Below are 16,125 nucleotides of genomic sequence, written 5' to 3'. Positions count from 1 at the left end.
TAGGAGTACAGATGTGCACCACCATATTGGCTCTCCTTTCAACTTCCTAAACTCAAGTTCTTCATACTGTTTTCTCTATAGATTTTAAGTAACTATTACTAAAATATATTTCACTATTTTTATAGTACTTTAATTAATACAGAATAATAATGATTATTTCTGTTAGGTGCATTAAAGTTTTAGCAACTGTTGTCACTTAAAACACATGTCCTTCATACAATCTCTCAACAAACCACATCAGGGAAATCAGGTTTTTCCTTTTAGTACCTCTAGAATGGATTTAGTCCAAAAAAAAAAAAAAAAACAAACAACAACAAAATACACAGCAAAAACCTTGTAACCAGTACATGCCTGTAGATCAAGGACTTGGGAGGTGGGGGCAGGTGGTCATCCTCACTAGTTGGAGAATAGCCTGGGCTACATGAAACCCTGTCATAAAACAACAAAACCAACCAAATAAATTAAAACCTATTTTTTAAGTCACTAAAAGAAAAAATTCTATTTCTATCTACGTGTGGGTATGACACGTGTGTTTGGGTACCTGTGGAGTCAAGGAGAGAGCACTGGATCAATATGAGCCTAGCACCTAAAGTGGATACTAGGATTCAAAGGGTCCTCTAGAAGTAGCTGCAAACAGCCTTAACCTCTAAGCCTTAAGTACCCTTTGTTGGTTAACCTGTTTCAATTTACAGAGATCAAGCTTAAATTGTTTAAGTCTGTACTCTTTTATTGTTCTAAATTCATAACTATCTCAGGATGCTGGGATAGTTCATGGCACTGCTTCACATAAAAAGCTTAGATTAGGTGTCTAGTTAGCACAACTGCTCATTATTAGGTCTTTAAAAAAAAAAAACAGGCACAAGAGAATTTGGAACATATGGCTGGTTACCTCCCTTAAAAAAAAAAATCAGACCCTTAAATTTCTTGGTAAACTGTTATCAGAATTACATTTCTCCATATAACTAGCGTAGCATCAGTTTTCCAATGTCCTTGCTGATGTTCCTAGGTTTTCACTAGTAAGGGAGAAAAAGGCACTGTTGTGCTGACTTTGAAAACACGGCCTTTAGTTTCAGGTAACAGTCTCCATTTATTTTATTGTTATGCCCCTAGTAGTTAGCAAGTTACCCTGTCATCATTTCAGCCATTAAAAGCATTAATTTTCCTCTTGATATTGCTATCATCTTGAATATGAAAATTATCTTCAGAAAAAAACAACAGGATGTCCTGTATTTGTTCTTCTTTTGTCATCTTTAGAGGGTTTTAATCAAACGATTCAAATTAATTCTTGTGTACTTCCACTTGCCCTCAAATCTCTTCCCAAGCCCTTTTTTTCTTGCTATCTATCTATCTATACTCATTTCTATAAATTAAGAAATTGAGTCCCAGGACAGCCAGGGCTGTAGAGAAACCCTGTCTAGAAAAACCAAACCACATCATACCACAAAAATTCACTAGGGTTCCACAGTATCATCACATATATGTCTGGAAATGAGTAGTTAAACCCACTGCTTCATTGCATGCTAACCTAAAAATTAAAACTAACCACACCCAAGGGTTCCATCACATTACCAAATGTTTCCTTAACCACACTTTTTTTCATCTAAGCATTTTACAAGTGTACTATCAGAACATGCTTTACAGCCAGTATCCTCTACCTCAGTTTTATCTTCCTTGCTAAAGTATACATATAGCTCTATTTTCAGATAGTGGGGGGAGTACATAGGGTATATTCATCTATGTACTGAAAATGTTCATGTAGCAATATTCAGAATACAAAGATTAGATCAGAATATAAAGATTAGAACAAGCTGTAGCAAATAAAATATTTAATTTACATCCATCTCTGTAATTCACATGAGTGAAATAAATGGGGAAATGGAAAACTTAAGTATTCACACAACTGCCCTGCATCCTTAAGATACAGTCTTGCTGTTACCCCATGCTGTCTTCCATTTGTGGGATCAGGTCCTGCCTCAGTCTGCCAAGAAATCGAGACTAGAAAGAAGCACATGTACTTCCCAACCTCTTCCGTTAGCTTATAAGAAGTTTCAGTTTGTGGTAGGCATCTCCATTTAGCCCAATAGAACAAACAGCCTATACTTACTCTTAAAATCAGATGAGGAAGAAAAAGACAGAAGACATGCTAGAACAAATATCTTCAAATTGGTTATGGAGATAAATTTATCACTAAAGTAGTTATCAATTAAGAAACAATACAGGAGGAGGTGGGGTGTTGGGACACACCTTTAATCCCAGCACTCAGGAGGCAGAGGTAGGCAGATCTCTGAGTTCTAGGCCAGCCTGGTCTACAGAGCAAGTTAAAGGATAGCCAGGGCTACACAGAGAAACCCTGTGAAGGAAGGAAGGAAGGAAGGAAGGAAGGAGGGAGGGAGGGAGGGAGGGAGGGAGGGAAAGAGTAAAGAAAAAGAAACAATGCTGGGTGGTGGCGGCATACACCTTTAATCCCAGCACTTGGGAGGCAGAGCCAGGCAGATCTCTGTGAGTTAGAGGCCAGCCTGTTCTACAAAGTGAGATCAGGACAGGCACCAAAACAACACAGGGAAACGGGGGGGGGGGGGGGGGGGGGGGGGGGGGGGGGGGGGGGGGGGGCCGGCACGGACATGGGGATAGGAGTTGGCGGTGGTGGCTAAGAGAACTTACTTGCTACTCTTGCTAAGGACCTAGGGAACGTAAGTTCCAGGGGATCCAATGTCTCTTCTGGTCTCTGAAGGATCTTGCAAGCACATAGCACAAAAACATACACTCAGACACACCTAGACACCCAGACACACACACACTAAATAAAAAGAAGCAATGCTCATCCACAATAGGCCTGTGTGCTTCTTGAAATAAGACAAACTATTTCCATTCAATTTCATTTGCAACATTTTAAAATACGGTTGTCAGCTTTTTGAAATCATTTTCCTCTTGTTCCTTCCTAGGTGGTTGTGTTGCTATTCTTTAAGGTTCTCTTCACAGTATTTCCCCTTTATACCACTTATAACCTAATGATTCCCTTCTCAATTCCAAGACTTTACATTTTAGAAAATCTAGAAACTAAAAAGACGAATTGCTCTTTATAACCCTAATTCTCTCAATAACTCTTTAACATCCCATACTAGTAGCCTTGCCTTCTGTTTTTTGTTTTTGTTTGTTTGTTTTGATTTTTCAAGACAGTGTTTCTTCTGTGTAGCACTGGCTGTCCTAGAACTTGGTCTGTAGACCAGGCTGGCCTTGCACTCAGATATCCACCTGCCTCTGCCTCTCAAGTGCTGGGATCAAAGGTACACACACCACCACCGCCTAGCCTTTAGCATTGACTTCTGATTACAAACAAACTGTAGGTCCCAATTTCAACAAGCTCTGACACAAACTTCGTATTTCAGTGAATGACAAACTTTCTAGTTTGGACAATTGGATGGACTAAGTTGGTTCTCATTAGGCTTATCTTCACATTGAACCTGTTACAAGACTCTATTAGAACCCCATGGTCTGCCTGTTTCTCCATCTATACAGATAAGCCTTTGTCTCAACTGTCTGTTCTTTGATCTCAGCAGATCTTCTCATCTTCAAATTATCTCTCAAATGAATCTAAAGGAATCAAGCCATCTTACCTTTGAAAAACAAAATCCATTAAAACTGCTAATAACCATCCCATCGCTCTCATACATATAGAACAGAGCCAATATACTCTGTTCACAACCTGGCTCCAAAAAGCTCCCCTGTCCAGTTACTCCAGATCCCCTTAAAACTGTACTCTCTAGTCTGTTTGTAACTGGACTGCTCAATAGTCAGGCTCCCAACCTGAGAACTGTGATTTCTGTACTCTAGCAGGACTTTTTTCTCTTGACAAAGTGCTGCTTTGTCTACACACCTCCCCTCTGAGAACTGTCTCTTATATTCTCAGCACTTAGAACCTTTTCTTTTAGTCTACATTTAACAGTGATATTTTGTATTAAAATGCTTTAAATTTAAGTTCATGAAAACTTAATTCATTACCAGACTCCAGCACTAGCAATACATAACAATACAGTAAGCACGTAAACCATACATCCATATACCATGCCCAGCTTATATATTCTTAACCAATGAAAATACAAAACCTACCTCGCAGTGATAATCAAATATTGCACTTTCAGTAGTATTTGCTGACTTTTCTTTTGCAGCACAAGTTCCAAAGGATGAAAGTTGCTAGTATTTAAAAAAAAAAAAAAAAAAAAAAAACAAAGGGAGCGAGAGGAAATGATCTATCAAGCTAATAAAGAATACAACTGCTGCTGCACCGGGCAATCTCACAGCACAGCACTGAAGAAAACAAAGACTACTAGCAGCGTTGGGAAGTGCTCTTTCAAAGCTGTTGAGTAGGCACAAACTTCTTGTTTCAGATCAAGTGTTGTGTCTTCAACTTGTGTACTCTTCTTTGGTGTTGCTGGTTGTTCCGGGTCTGTTCCTTGCCTGATCTGAACTTGAAGCAGCAGTTTCAGGTGGTAAAGTCTGTTCCGTTACACTTCATACTGGAAGCAGAAACAAAGACAAACTACAGCTAGTAAAGAACCAGGGACAAAGGGTTGGAAGCTTAGAATCACTGTCCTGTGATGCAGGTAACTTGGAAGCACTCACTCTTAGAGAGTTCAAGTGAGGACTGCCTACATCCTCTGCCAAGACCCCAAATTATTCCAAAGTCCTGCTAACTCCCAACCCCAATCACCTGCAAGTTACACAATATAGTATTCAGCTGGGACAAGCACCTTAAAGAAACCAACATTGTAGAGCCGGGAGGTGGTGGCGCACGCCTTTAATCCCAGCACTCGGGAGGCAGAGGCAGGCGGATCTTTGTGAGTTCAAGGCCAGCCTGGTCTACAAAGCCAGTTCCAGGAAAGGCGCAAAGCTACGCAGAGAAACCCTGTCTCGAAAAACCAAAAACCAAAAAAAAGAAAAAAAGAAACCAACATTGTGTTATGTTTTATGGAAAACATAAAATAACTCCCCATTGGAGTTTACACCTGAGAAAACTAGAATACAGGACACAAAATTCAGCTGCTAGGCTGGGTGCTGCATGTCACATACTATCCTAGAAATCACATTCCTTTCACCACTGTACCAGTGGCAAAGCAACATGGTGAACAGAGACAACTAAGATAGGGAATCTGATTAGGACCTGAAAAACTAAGTACCCTACGCATAAATATCACCTAAGACAAGTCCGAATAACTATGGAATTCTAAGATCTTTGAAAATAGAACATTGTAGTATTATGTGATTTCTCTTAACCTTATTATTGTGTATGTAGAATGTGAATGAATATGCAATCATGCACGTGTAGATATTGAATGGTTTTTTTTTTGGGGGGGTGTCAGTTGTGATTTAACTCAGTACCTTTACTCAATGTGCCATCTTGCTGGGCATCATGGGCTTTTTTAAATTTTTTATCTTTTTTATTTTATTTATTTTTTTATTTTTAGAGACAAGATTTCTCTGTGGAGCCCTGGCTGTTCTGGAACTGATCTGTAGTCCAGGCTGGCCTCAAACTCACGGAGATCCACCTGCCTCTGCCTGGGCCTCATGGGATTTTTAAAAATCTTGCTTCAAGTCAAGTTCTCTGGCATGGATGGACAATAACAAGTGTGGCATTTTTCAGAGGAACTGAACAGGTCAGCCTAGAAAGAAGAGAGGGTTGGTGACAGTGGGAAGACAGATACACTGTGTGACAGCTGCAATGAAACTAGATTATGAAATAGAGAAGGAGCTCCTGTAATCGTCCTCTGACAGAGACCACCGTGACACAAGCATTGTGGCACATTTGTGTGCCACACATAAAATGCAATAAAAAATTGTTACTACAAGCTATTGAAATGGTTCAGCATGTAAAGACCCTTTTCTACCAAGATCCCCAGGACCCATGTGATGGAAGAGAGCTGACTTGGCAAGCTGTCCTCTGATATCCACACAATTGTGTACTTGCACACAGATAAATTCAAATACAAAGAAAACAAATGATGTAAAAACAATATGTTATTTTAGATGAGATTTTTCCTATGTTGCCTAGGCTGGTCTTGAATTCTTGGTCAGGGAATTCTCCCATCTTACCTCCCAAGTAGCTGATAACATAGGTGCACATCAAATTTGGCAACTGTTTTATATGAAAAAAGACAGACAAGCTAAGATATGAACATTTTCATTTGAAAAACATCACAAGCAAGAATGGTGCCTGCCAGACTGGTAAGATGGCTTGCTGAGTAAAGGTGTTTTATTTGGTGCACAAATCTGATAATCTGAGTTCAATCCCTGGGACCCATATAAAGGTGAATGGAACCGGAGGTGGTGGCAGTGGTGGCTCATGCCTTTAATCCCAACACTTGGAAGACAGAGGCAAGTGAATCTCTTGAGTTCAGCCTGGTCTACAGATCAAGTTCCAGGACAGCCAGGGCAACACAGAACCCTACCTCAAAAAAACAAAACAAAACAAAAAAAGTGGATGGATCCAGGACAGGCATCAAAGCTACACAGAGAAAACCTATCTCAAAAAAACAAAAAGTGGATGAAGCAAAAAAAAAAAAAAAAAATCCATGAAGTTTGTCTTCTGACCTCCACACCTGTAACTTGGCACACTCATAATCAAACACACTAATTAAGAAAAAAAGAATGACTATAAGGTGACCTAGATGTGGGACATGCCCACAATTCCAGGACAGTCAGGACTATAGAGACCCTGTCTCATACAAACACACACAAAAAAACAAACAAAAGTTACAGACAACCTGTAGAAGCCAATTCTCTCCTCCCAGTGTGGGTTCTGTGATCAACTAAGGTTAGGTTTAGCAGCTGGTGCTCCTTAACCACTCAAACATGATCTCATAAGCCTCACCTTTTTGCTTTGAGAAGAGCTGAAGGCTGGCCTGAAACCCACCATGTAGCACTAGACGGCCCTGGTTTTCCTGCTTTCATTCCTACATGCTAGGTTTTCAAGTCCCTGTCAACCCTATGCCTTTCATTCCTTTTTTTCTCCCAGTAGTATTGGGGACTGACTGAATCCAGGACCTCTGCACACTAGTCATTCTACCACTGAGCTATATTCATTGCCTTAATCCCTACTAAGACAGACAATAGAATCAAGTGCCAGCTTCATTCTTTTTGGTACCAAATCATTTCTGAAGCTTATGTCATGTTTATGTATCATGTTCTTCTAATTATGGTTCAAATTTCTGAGAGGCACCTAATCCACTACTGCTTAACTACAACAGCAATTACTATAGCAAAAAATAGTTAATCCATAACAGGCAAAATGACCTCAAAATTCAAGTATAAACAGTTCTAATAACAATATGAAGTCTTAATTACCCAAACAAAAATTATCTCATCTATAAAAAAAAAAAAAAAAAAAGCAGATCTGGCATAGGGATTTATCTTAACACCTTAAGATTATTTATAGAGCCCCAAACCTCAAGATTAAGTAAGAACAATACTGTTGGGCTGGAGAGATGGCTCAGCTGCTAAGAGCACTGACTGCTCTTCCAGAGGTCCTAAGTTCGATTCCCAGCAACCACATGGTGGCTCACAACCATCTGTAATGAGATCTGGCGCCCTCTTTTGGCCTTCAGGCATACATGTAGACAGAACACTGTATACATAATAAATAAATCTTTAAAAAAAATACAAGCAAAACTAAACAAAAACAAAAGCCATTACTGTCGAGGATGGAGAGACAGCTACCAGTAGTTTAGAGCACTGGCTGCTCTTCCGGTCATAGGACTCAGGTTCTATTTATTCTTAGCACACACAGAGCAGCTCACAATGGCCTATAACTCCAATTCCAGGGGATCACACTCTCTCCTAGCCTCCATGAGCAAGAGGCACACATATGGTGTAGAGACACACATGCAAACAAAATATCAATATACATAAAATAATTTTTCATTTTGTTTTTTGAGACAGGGTTCCTTTGTGTAGTTCTGGCTGTCCTAGAACTCATTCTGTAGACCAGGCTGGCCTTGAATTCAACAGAGATCCACCTGTCTCTGCCTCCCAAGTGCTGGAGATTAAGGACGGGCACCAATCTCACAGAATAATTTTTTTAAATTTAAAAAATGACAGCGGGGGCTGGAGATACCTATCAGTAGTAGTTATGCTTGCCCACAACCAAAACCCTAAAACAAAAAGAACAAACCACAACAAAATCACATCACTGGAAAATAAGAAAAACAATCCCATCCAGACAGTGGTGACACACACCTTTAATCTCAGCACTCAGGAGACAGAGGCAGGTGAATCTCTTGAGTTCAAGGCCAGCCTGGTCTACAAATCGAGTTCTAGGACAGCCAGGGATACACAGAGAAAACCTGTCTCAAAAAAATGTCTTTAAGGGGCTGGAGAGATGGCTCAATGGTTAAGAACACTGGCTGTTCTTCCAGAGGTCCTGAGTTCAATTCCCAGCAACCACATGATGGTTTACAACCATCTGTAATGAGATCTGGCGCCCTCTTCTGGCCTGCAGGCATACATGCAGGCAGAACACTGTATACATAATAAATAAATAAATCTATTTAAAAAAAAAATGTCTTTAAATTTGAACTAAATTGGGTTTTGGGATTTAGCTCAGTGGTAGAGCGCTTGCCTCGCAAGTGCAAGGCCATGGGTTAGGTCCTCAGTTCCAGGGGAAAAAAAAGTTTGAACTAAATTAACTTAATCTAGGGTGATAGATCATGTCAATAACTGTCTAATAACCAAAGATTCCTACAATCTACACTCCGGGAGTGCTGCAGAGTTCATCTTGAATAATGAGGCCTAGTAGTATATGTTAAGTACAAACTTACAACAAACAAGAACTGAGTAGATAATTTAGTATCTTATTTATGAGATCTATAATTAACTGAATGGTTTTCAACCAAATTAACTCTGAAGAACTTGTAGGTATTTGTCAAGCATTTATATCATTCATTAGTGATGCTGACTCCTTTAACTCTCTGAAAACAAATTCATCTCCCTTTATCTCCCCAAAGCTAGACACTTCAGAATAGGAAACAAATAAAGAGCCTACTTGTTGCTAAATACTCAACTCTCTCCCAACACTGTTCCACAAGGAAACAGTATCACTACTTACCAGTATTATGTCATGTTATTTTAGGAGTTAAAACTAATTCTTTCGCCGGGGCGGTGGTGGCACACGCCTTTAATCCCAGCACTCGGGAGGCAGAGCCAGGCAGATCTCTGTGAGTTCAAGGCCAGCCTGGACTACCAAGTGAGTTCCAGGGAAGGCGCAAAGCTACACAGAGAAACCCTGTCTCAAAAACAAAACAAAACAAAACAAAACAAAAAAAAAACCACAAAAACAAAAAACACTAATTCTTTCACTTGAACTAAATCATTATTCTGAATGGCACCTGCCTTAAAATAATCAACACCTGTCCTATTATTTCCCACAGCTGCATTATATCAAAGGTTCAGCAGAACTTAATATAGGACGAAAGAATTTATCTATGTGGTAATAAACCCAAACTATATCAGGGTTTCTCTGTGTAGCTTTGCGCCTCTCCTGGAACTCACTTGGTAGCCCAGGCTGGCCTCGAACTCACAGAGATCCGCCTGGCTCTGCCTCCCGAGTGCTGGGATTAAAGGCGTGCGCCACCACCGTCCGGCTAGATTTGGTTTTTTGAAACAAGAATTTTACTATGTAGCCTTTGCTAGCCTGGAATTCACTAGGTAAAGGAGGCTAGCCTAGAACTCAGAGATTAGCCTCCCTCTGCCTCCCAAGTGATGGGATGTGATTAAAAGCCTGTGCCACTGTCCCCACTCAGTTTATAATACTGACAAATTACTAAGTATATGACAGCATTTACTTGGGAGAATGAAAATGAAAGACTAAACCAGTGTGCAGAGAACTTCCTAACTCACTTCCTGCAGGAAGTACCTTTTTTTTTCTTTTTTTTTTTAAAGAGGAAAAACAAAGACCCAAATTGGTCAGAATCTCCATTGCCAGACACTTCATTGAACATTATACTTACAAAATTTTCCACAGGGGTGTGTGTGTGTGTGTGTGTGTGTGTGTGTGTGTGTGTGTGTAAGAGAGAGAGAGAGAGATTATCAATAAAATTATGAATAAAATTCTTACCTCCACAGTTCAATTCTGTGATGCATTAGCTGGTTTTAAATTCAAATATACCACATGCACCACAACTGAAGCAAACAAGCTGTGATTTGTTTTGACCTCTTTTGTTTTCTTCTTCCTTTGTGTGTTTTGTGGTAGTGAGAACTGAACTGGAAATATATTACTCACGCTAGGCAAATGCTCTACTGTTGAGCTATAACTCCTACTCCCTTAACTTTTGGAACTAAGATAAATGATAAAGTTTAGATAAAAACAATATAATCAAAATTGCTAGGTGTGGTGTTGCATGCCTTTGAACCTGACTCTTGCTGGACAGAGGCAGGTGGACCTTAGTTCAAGGCCAGCCTGGTCTACAGAATGGGTTCCAAGACAGAAACCCTGTTTTGAAAACCCAACAGTCAAGTGGTGGCACTTGGGAAGCAGAGGCAGGCAGATCTCTATGGGTTTGAGACCAAGTCTGGTCTACAGAGTTCTAGGAAAGCCAGGGATAAATCAAAACCAAACCAAACCAACAAACAAAAAACCCAAAAACTGTAGAAACAGAAACAATCATCATCTACTAAGGGAAACTAAAAAACCTGATATTGATTCAACTATCCTTTAGTATATATTTAGTAGTAACAACTGTGCTGAGTTGTTAATGATCCGGATATTAGGACATTTAAAATTATGTATCCAGCATGTAACTGCTATTAAATACAGCAGGGTGGAAAGCTGAAGGAATTAGTATCCAACAAAAACTTACTCTAAGCCGGGCGGTGGTGGCGCACGCCTTTAATCCCAGCACTCGGGAGGCAGAGCCAGGCGGATCTCTGTGAGTTCGAGGCCAGCCTGGGCTACCGAGTGAGTTCCAGGAATCGGCGCAAAGCTACACAGAGAAACCCTGTCTCGAAAAACCAAAAAAAAAAAAAAAAAAAAAAAAAAAAAAAAAAAAACTTACTCTAGGCTGTATCTTATTTTTGAGACAGTGTCTCATAGAGCCCAAGATGACCTTGAACTTGTAATACTTTTCCTGCCTTTCTTCGTGACTGCTGGGATTATAGGTTTATGCCTCTACATTCAGTTTTACTCTGTGCTAGGAACTGAACCCAGGACTTTGAACAACATACCAGCCAAACACTAAACTATATCCCCAGCATCTGATACATTTGTAATTTAAATTTTTCTAGAAATAAAGTCAAAACAAACAAAAACTTACCTTATCTAATTTAATTATACTCAAAATGTTAATGTCCGTATGTAATCAACTTAATAAATCAAGACTCTTACATTTTTTAAACTAGTGTTATTTTATAATTATAGTGTACTTCAATTTAACTTTTTTTTTCCAGGTGAGGTTTCTCTGTGTAGTCTCAGAATTCCCTCTGTAGACCAGGCTGGCCTCAAACTCAGAGATCCACCTGCCTCTGCCTCCCAACTGCTTTGATAGAAGGCATGTGCCTGCTGGGCGGTGGTGGCGCAGGCCTTTAATCCCAGCACTTGGGAGGCAGAGCCAGGCGGATCTCTGTGAGTTCGAGGCCAGCCTGGGCTACCAAGTGAGTTCCAGGAGAGGCGCAAAGCTACACAGGGAAACCCTGTCTCCAAAAAAAAAAAAAAAAAAGGCATGTACCAACCTGGGTCCTCTGGAAGAACTGTCAGTGCTCTTACCCACTAAACACTTTCTCCAGCTCTGTCAGAGCTGTCTCGAAAAAAACCAAAAAAAAAAAGAAAAAAAAAAGAAATATTCATATGTCCTTTTATGATAAGGTACATCATTAATAGAGCATTGAAAATAAATGTATCTGCAGTTTCCCAACATTGCACAGATAAACTACCCATTGGTTTGAAGCTACAGAAAATATGTTGCATTTCAGTTTCTCCAACTTAGAAACTACAAGCTCCAATGAGCAAGTCTTTGCTGGATATTACCTCCTTTTATTAGTTGAAATCTTTGCCCAATAAACTTACTTCTATATAAGGCAGGCTTTCCTTCTCTGGTTGTTGGCTTATTCTGCAGCATGGTAGGCACTAAGCTACATATGGCTATTACACATTTAAAATGCAAGTTTCGAGCTGGGCATTGTTGGCACATGCCTTTTTTTTTTTTTTTTTTTTTTTTTTTTTGGAGACAGGGTTTCCCTGTGTAGCTTTGCGCCTCTCCTGGAACTCACTTGGTAGCCCAGGCTGGCCTCGAACTCACAGAGATCCGCCTGGCTCTGCCTCCCAAGTGCTGGGATTAAAGGCGTGCGCCACCACCGTCCGGCTGAATATTTCTAAAGTTGTGTATTGTTTTGTTTTTTAATTAAGTATTAACCACATTCAAGTGAAAAACATCTAAGGCCAAGACAAAGGGAATTTCTAAATCCTGCTTGGGCAAAAGGGACTTAAAAACAAATGCCTTGGAAGTGGTGCCATATGCCCTTAAAACCAGCACTCAAGACAGAAACAGGTCGATCTCTCTGAATTGAGGCCAGACTTGTCTACAGTGCGACCCTGTATGATGAGATTCAAGACAACAAGAGAAAAAACACAAGTCCCTCCCAACACAACAGTTTCACCAAATAAATCATTCCCACTAAGTTTTTATAGTTGTAACCACTGGAAAGTTCTCAATTTGTTTTGTGAAAACAGGTCTCCCTACATAGCCCATGATGGCTTCCAACTCAAGATCCTCCTAAGTCTCCCAGGTGCTGGAACAAAGTTTGGGCAAAAGATCTCAAAATGGTTCTCCCTTTGTTTTTAGAAAAGAAAGCTTCAAAGGCACTTCAATTCTTTGTGTCTTACAAAATATCAACATTTCTACTTGATTTTGCAACATAGTCCTAATTATTTTACTACTCAAAAATTCATCCAAGCCCAGCGTTGGTGGTGCACGCCTTTAATCCCAGCACTCAGGAGGCAGAGCCAGGCAGATCTCTGTGAGTTCCGATCTCTGAGTTCGAGGCCAGCCTGGACTACCAAGTGAGTTCCAGGAAAGGCGCAAAGCTACACAGAGAAAAGCTACACAGAGAAACGCTGTCTCGAAAAACCATTTAAAAAAAAAAAAATCCAAAAGGAATTTCCATGTTTCATCCACCTTATTGAAAAGAGTATAGCCCTCATAGCAATATGAATATACTTAATGCCACTGTGCTATATATATATTTAAAAAATGGTCAAAACTAAGGTTTATGTTAGATAAAAAGGGTTAACTGAGGGGCTACCTGAAAGTAGGGGAGGGGAAAATGGGTTAAAGAAAAACAAGTCAGTTTTCACAATTTTCATTGGCTGGAAATTTACTACAATTCTTAATCACTCCTTTAAAGGTTACACTTAAGTCAGAACTTATTTACAAAAAGAAAACCTATCTTCTGTACTTCAAATACTTTGCTTTTCAACTCAGCTGCTATAAATACTCATCTTGATGGGAAACATCCAGAGCAGCTGCAAAATCTAACTGCTACCATCTCTTTTTTTATTTCAGTACTAACACTAAAAAGAAACAAGGATAAATATTATACCTAAGGTTTTTGTGGTTTGTTTTTTTTTTCCGAGACAGTCTGTGTATCCCTCGCTGTCCTAGAACTCAATCTGTAGACCAGGCTGGCCTTGAACTCAAGAGATCTGCCTGCCTCGGCCTCCCAAGTGCTGGGATTAAAGGTGTGAAGTCACCACCTGAATTTCATGACTCATACACACAGGGGTGTTTGGCTACTTATGTACTTAATCCTCTTATCCACATTAAAAACTACACCGCCCCTCAATTTAGTACTGAGTTTGCCTTCTAGTACCTCAAATTGAAAAATGAGCACCAGGCATGGTGCCTTTACTCCTAGCACCCGAGAGGCAGAAGATCTGCGACTTCAAGGCCATGGTCTACCAACTTAGAACTCTAAGGCCAGCCAAGGCCACACAGAGACCCTATTTCAAAAAAAAAAAAAGACACACCGAGCATTTTGGTAGCCTGAATTAATGCCCTATAATTTGGAACTTACTTTTTTAAAAAGTAGGTTGGAGCAAGCAGTCCAGGTGTTGGCTGGACAGCCAGTTCAAGGCTAGCACAGGCTACATAGTTCAAGGCCAGCTTGAACTGCATAACCAGTCTCAATAAACGAAAGAAAAACTTGGCAGCTCTGTGAACTACAAGTTCGCAGCAGCCTAACGAAATTTAAATGTCCAAACTCAACTACCACAATTGAGCAGTCTTAGTCCCTTTCTGCCTGTTCCCCCTCTACTGCTTAAATACCACTATCTTTTCGCTCATTGTAGTTGCAAAATAAGGAAACTAAGTAGCCTAATAATGTTCAGATTGTTTTCTGCAGTGGGGAGCCTGTTTTAATACTCCCCGCTCACCTGTGAGTCAAGTTAAGCGTCCAGCCACACATGTGTTTCTAAGGGAAACTATAAAGCAAAAGGACCGTAGCACTAAGATTTCATACTGCTGAAACATTTGATGGTAAAATGCTCCCATTTTTGTCTCCGACTAGTGCTCTAAAACTATAAACATAACAAAGCTAAGGCATTCATTGCACAACGTGGGCCAGCGCTTGCACCATGTAGGGAGGGCATCACGGAACTCTCCTAACGAATGCCATTTACCCCAGACAGAAGGGTGGGAGACACGTGCCCAGGCTGGGACCCGGCTCCCTTTTCAAATGTCAAGGTGCAAAGTTAGGAGCGGAGATCCAGCCGTAAGTGACTGTGAGTAAAGATGTCAATTCTGCCGCGCTAGGGTTAGATATGTCCCTAAGAGATGTCCCTAAGCACTTCCCCTACAAGGAGCGGGGTCTCGACCCACACACAAAGAAGGCGCCACTGCCGCACTGCGCTCTGGTAGTCGTAGTCATATCCCCAAAGCAAGTGACGGCCAAGAAAGACAAGATCCTGAAAAAAGTAGGCCCTTCTCCCCGGCCTCTTCCAGCTGCACACAAAGGACCGCGCCACCACCCCCCTCGCCCCTCCCGCCGGGACTTGTAGTTCCCTTTCCCCCAGCCAAGCCGCAGAGGGGGAAGAGGGCAGACTACAGCTCCCGGCAGCCTCTGCGCCCGAGCCCCGCACCCTCTGCCTCCATCTTGGCTGCGGCCGGAGCCTCCATTTTCGCTCCCTCCCCCCACTTCAGTCACAACCACTACCACCTCCACAACCACGCGCGTCTCCGGGCCTCACTCCTCACTATGCCTCCGAAGCCTGCCATGAGGCCCGGACGGTTGAACCGGGGACGAATGAGGAAGCCTGAAGTAGGAACTCACACTGAGAGCTCCCCTACCCGGAATTCCAAGAGTGCCCAGCTTGACTCAAAAGTCTCACCCATTAGTCAGGGTCTCCTCACCTGTCCTCAGTCTGGCTTCTTGCTACCCCCCATTGGACACTGAGGTCGTACTCACCCCAACAGCTCAGCGCCCCCTCTCCAGCGCCGCCATAAGCAGCACGGCCCGGTACGTAGGAATAAATCTCGCTTCTCTCGCGAGAGTTGCAGGCTCCGAGCGCGTGCACGGGAGGGTGGGGGGGGAATGAGTGCTCTTAGTACGCTTGCGCGCAAGGGTTGAGTGACGCCAACGAGTGACCAGCGTTTATCCACAAGCAAGATGGTAACTGTGTTCTTTTATACTCTCACTCCCGAGTACTGCCAGAAGCGATCTGGGCGTTTACTGACTCCGCTGGGACGCAGTGGGCGGAGTGGCGAGTGACTTTAGGCGTCTCTGGTCTCCCGGAGCCCCAATGTTTCAGGCAGGGAGGCTTGAGTAAACCATGAGCAGGAACACTTCTGAACGTAGATCCGGGAATGTCACGAAAAAAGGATTTCACTTTCCTCAGCAAAAACCCAGGAGTCCTTAAACCGCAGTTTCTCTTTAGTCACCGGACATTCTTTCTCCTGTCTCCTACAGTAGAATGGATTTCATTGGTTTAGAGACAAGTTTTTTAACAAAGTAATTAATTTGTAAACCTGAACTGAGACCTTTGTCTTCCAGAAACTACATTGCTTGCCACAGACAAAAATGAGCAAGGCTAGCCAGGCGTTGGTGGCACACGCCTTCAATCCCAGCTCTCAGGAGGCAGAGCAGGCG

General features: G+C 41.6%; 1 protein-coding gene across 3 annotated transcripts in view; it reads right to left on the bottom strand.

The window, feature by feature from the left end:
- Csde1 (cold shock domain containing E1) overlaps positions 1-15,558 on the bottom strand; it is a 42,178-nt gene extending 26,620 nt beyond the window's left edge. For all 3 annotated transcript variants that reach the window (XM_052730172.1, XM_052730173.1, XM_052730174.1), the window contains exons 1-2: positions 15,445-15,558; positions 4,108-4,514 (exon numbers count right to left, since the gene is read on the bottom strand). The gene's annotated coding sequence lies outside the window, so the exon portion shown is untranslated. The remainder of the gene's footprint in view (positions 1-4,107; positions 4,515-15,444) is intronic.
- Positions 15,559-16,125: the final 567 nt, after the last annotated feature.

The sequence above is a fragment of the Peromyscus californicus genome, unplaced genomic scaffold (genome assembly GCF_007827085.1).
Source record: "Peromyscus californicus insignis strain IS unplaced genomic scaffold, ASM782708v3 Scaffold_9__1_contigs__length_137607984, whole genome shotgun sequence".
Classification (NCBI taxonomy): Eukaryota; Metazoa; Chordata; class Mammalia; order Rodentia; family Cricetidae; genus Peromyscus; species Peromyscus californicus.
Note: the sequence above shows the minus strand (reverse complement) of the source record. Positions and strands in the feature narration are given on the sequence as shown.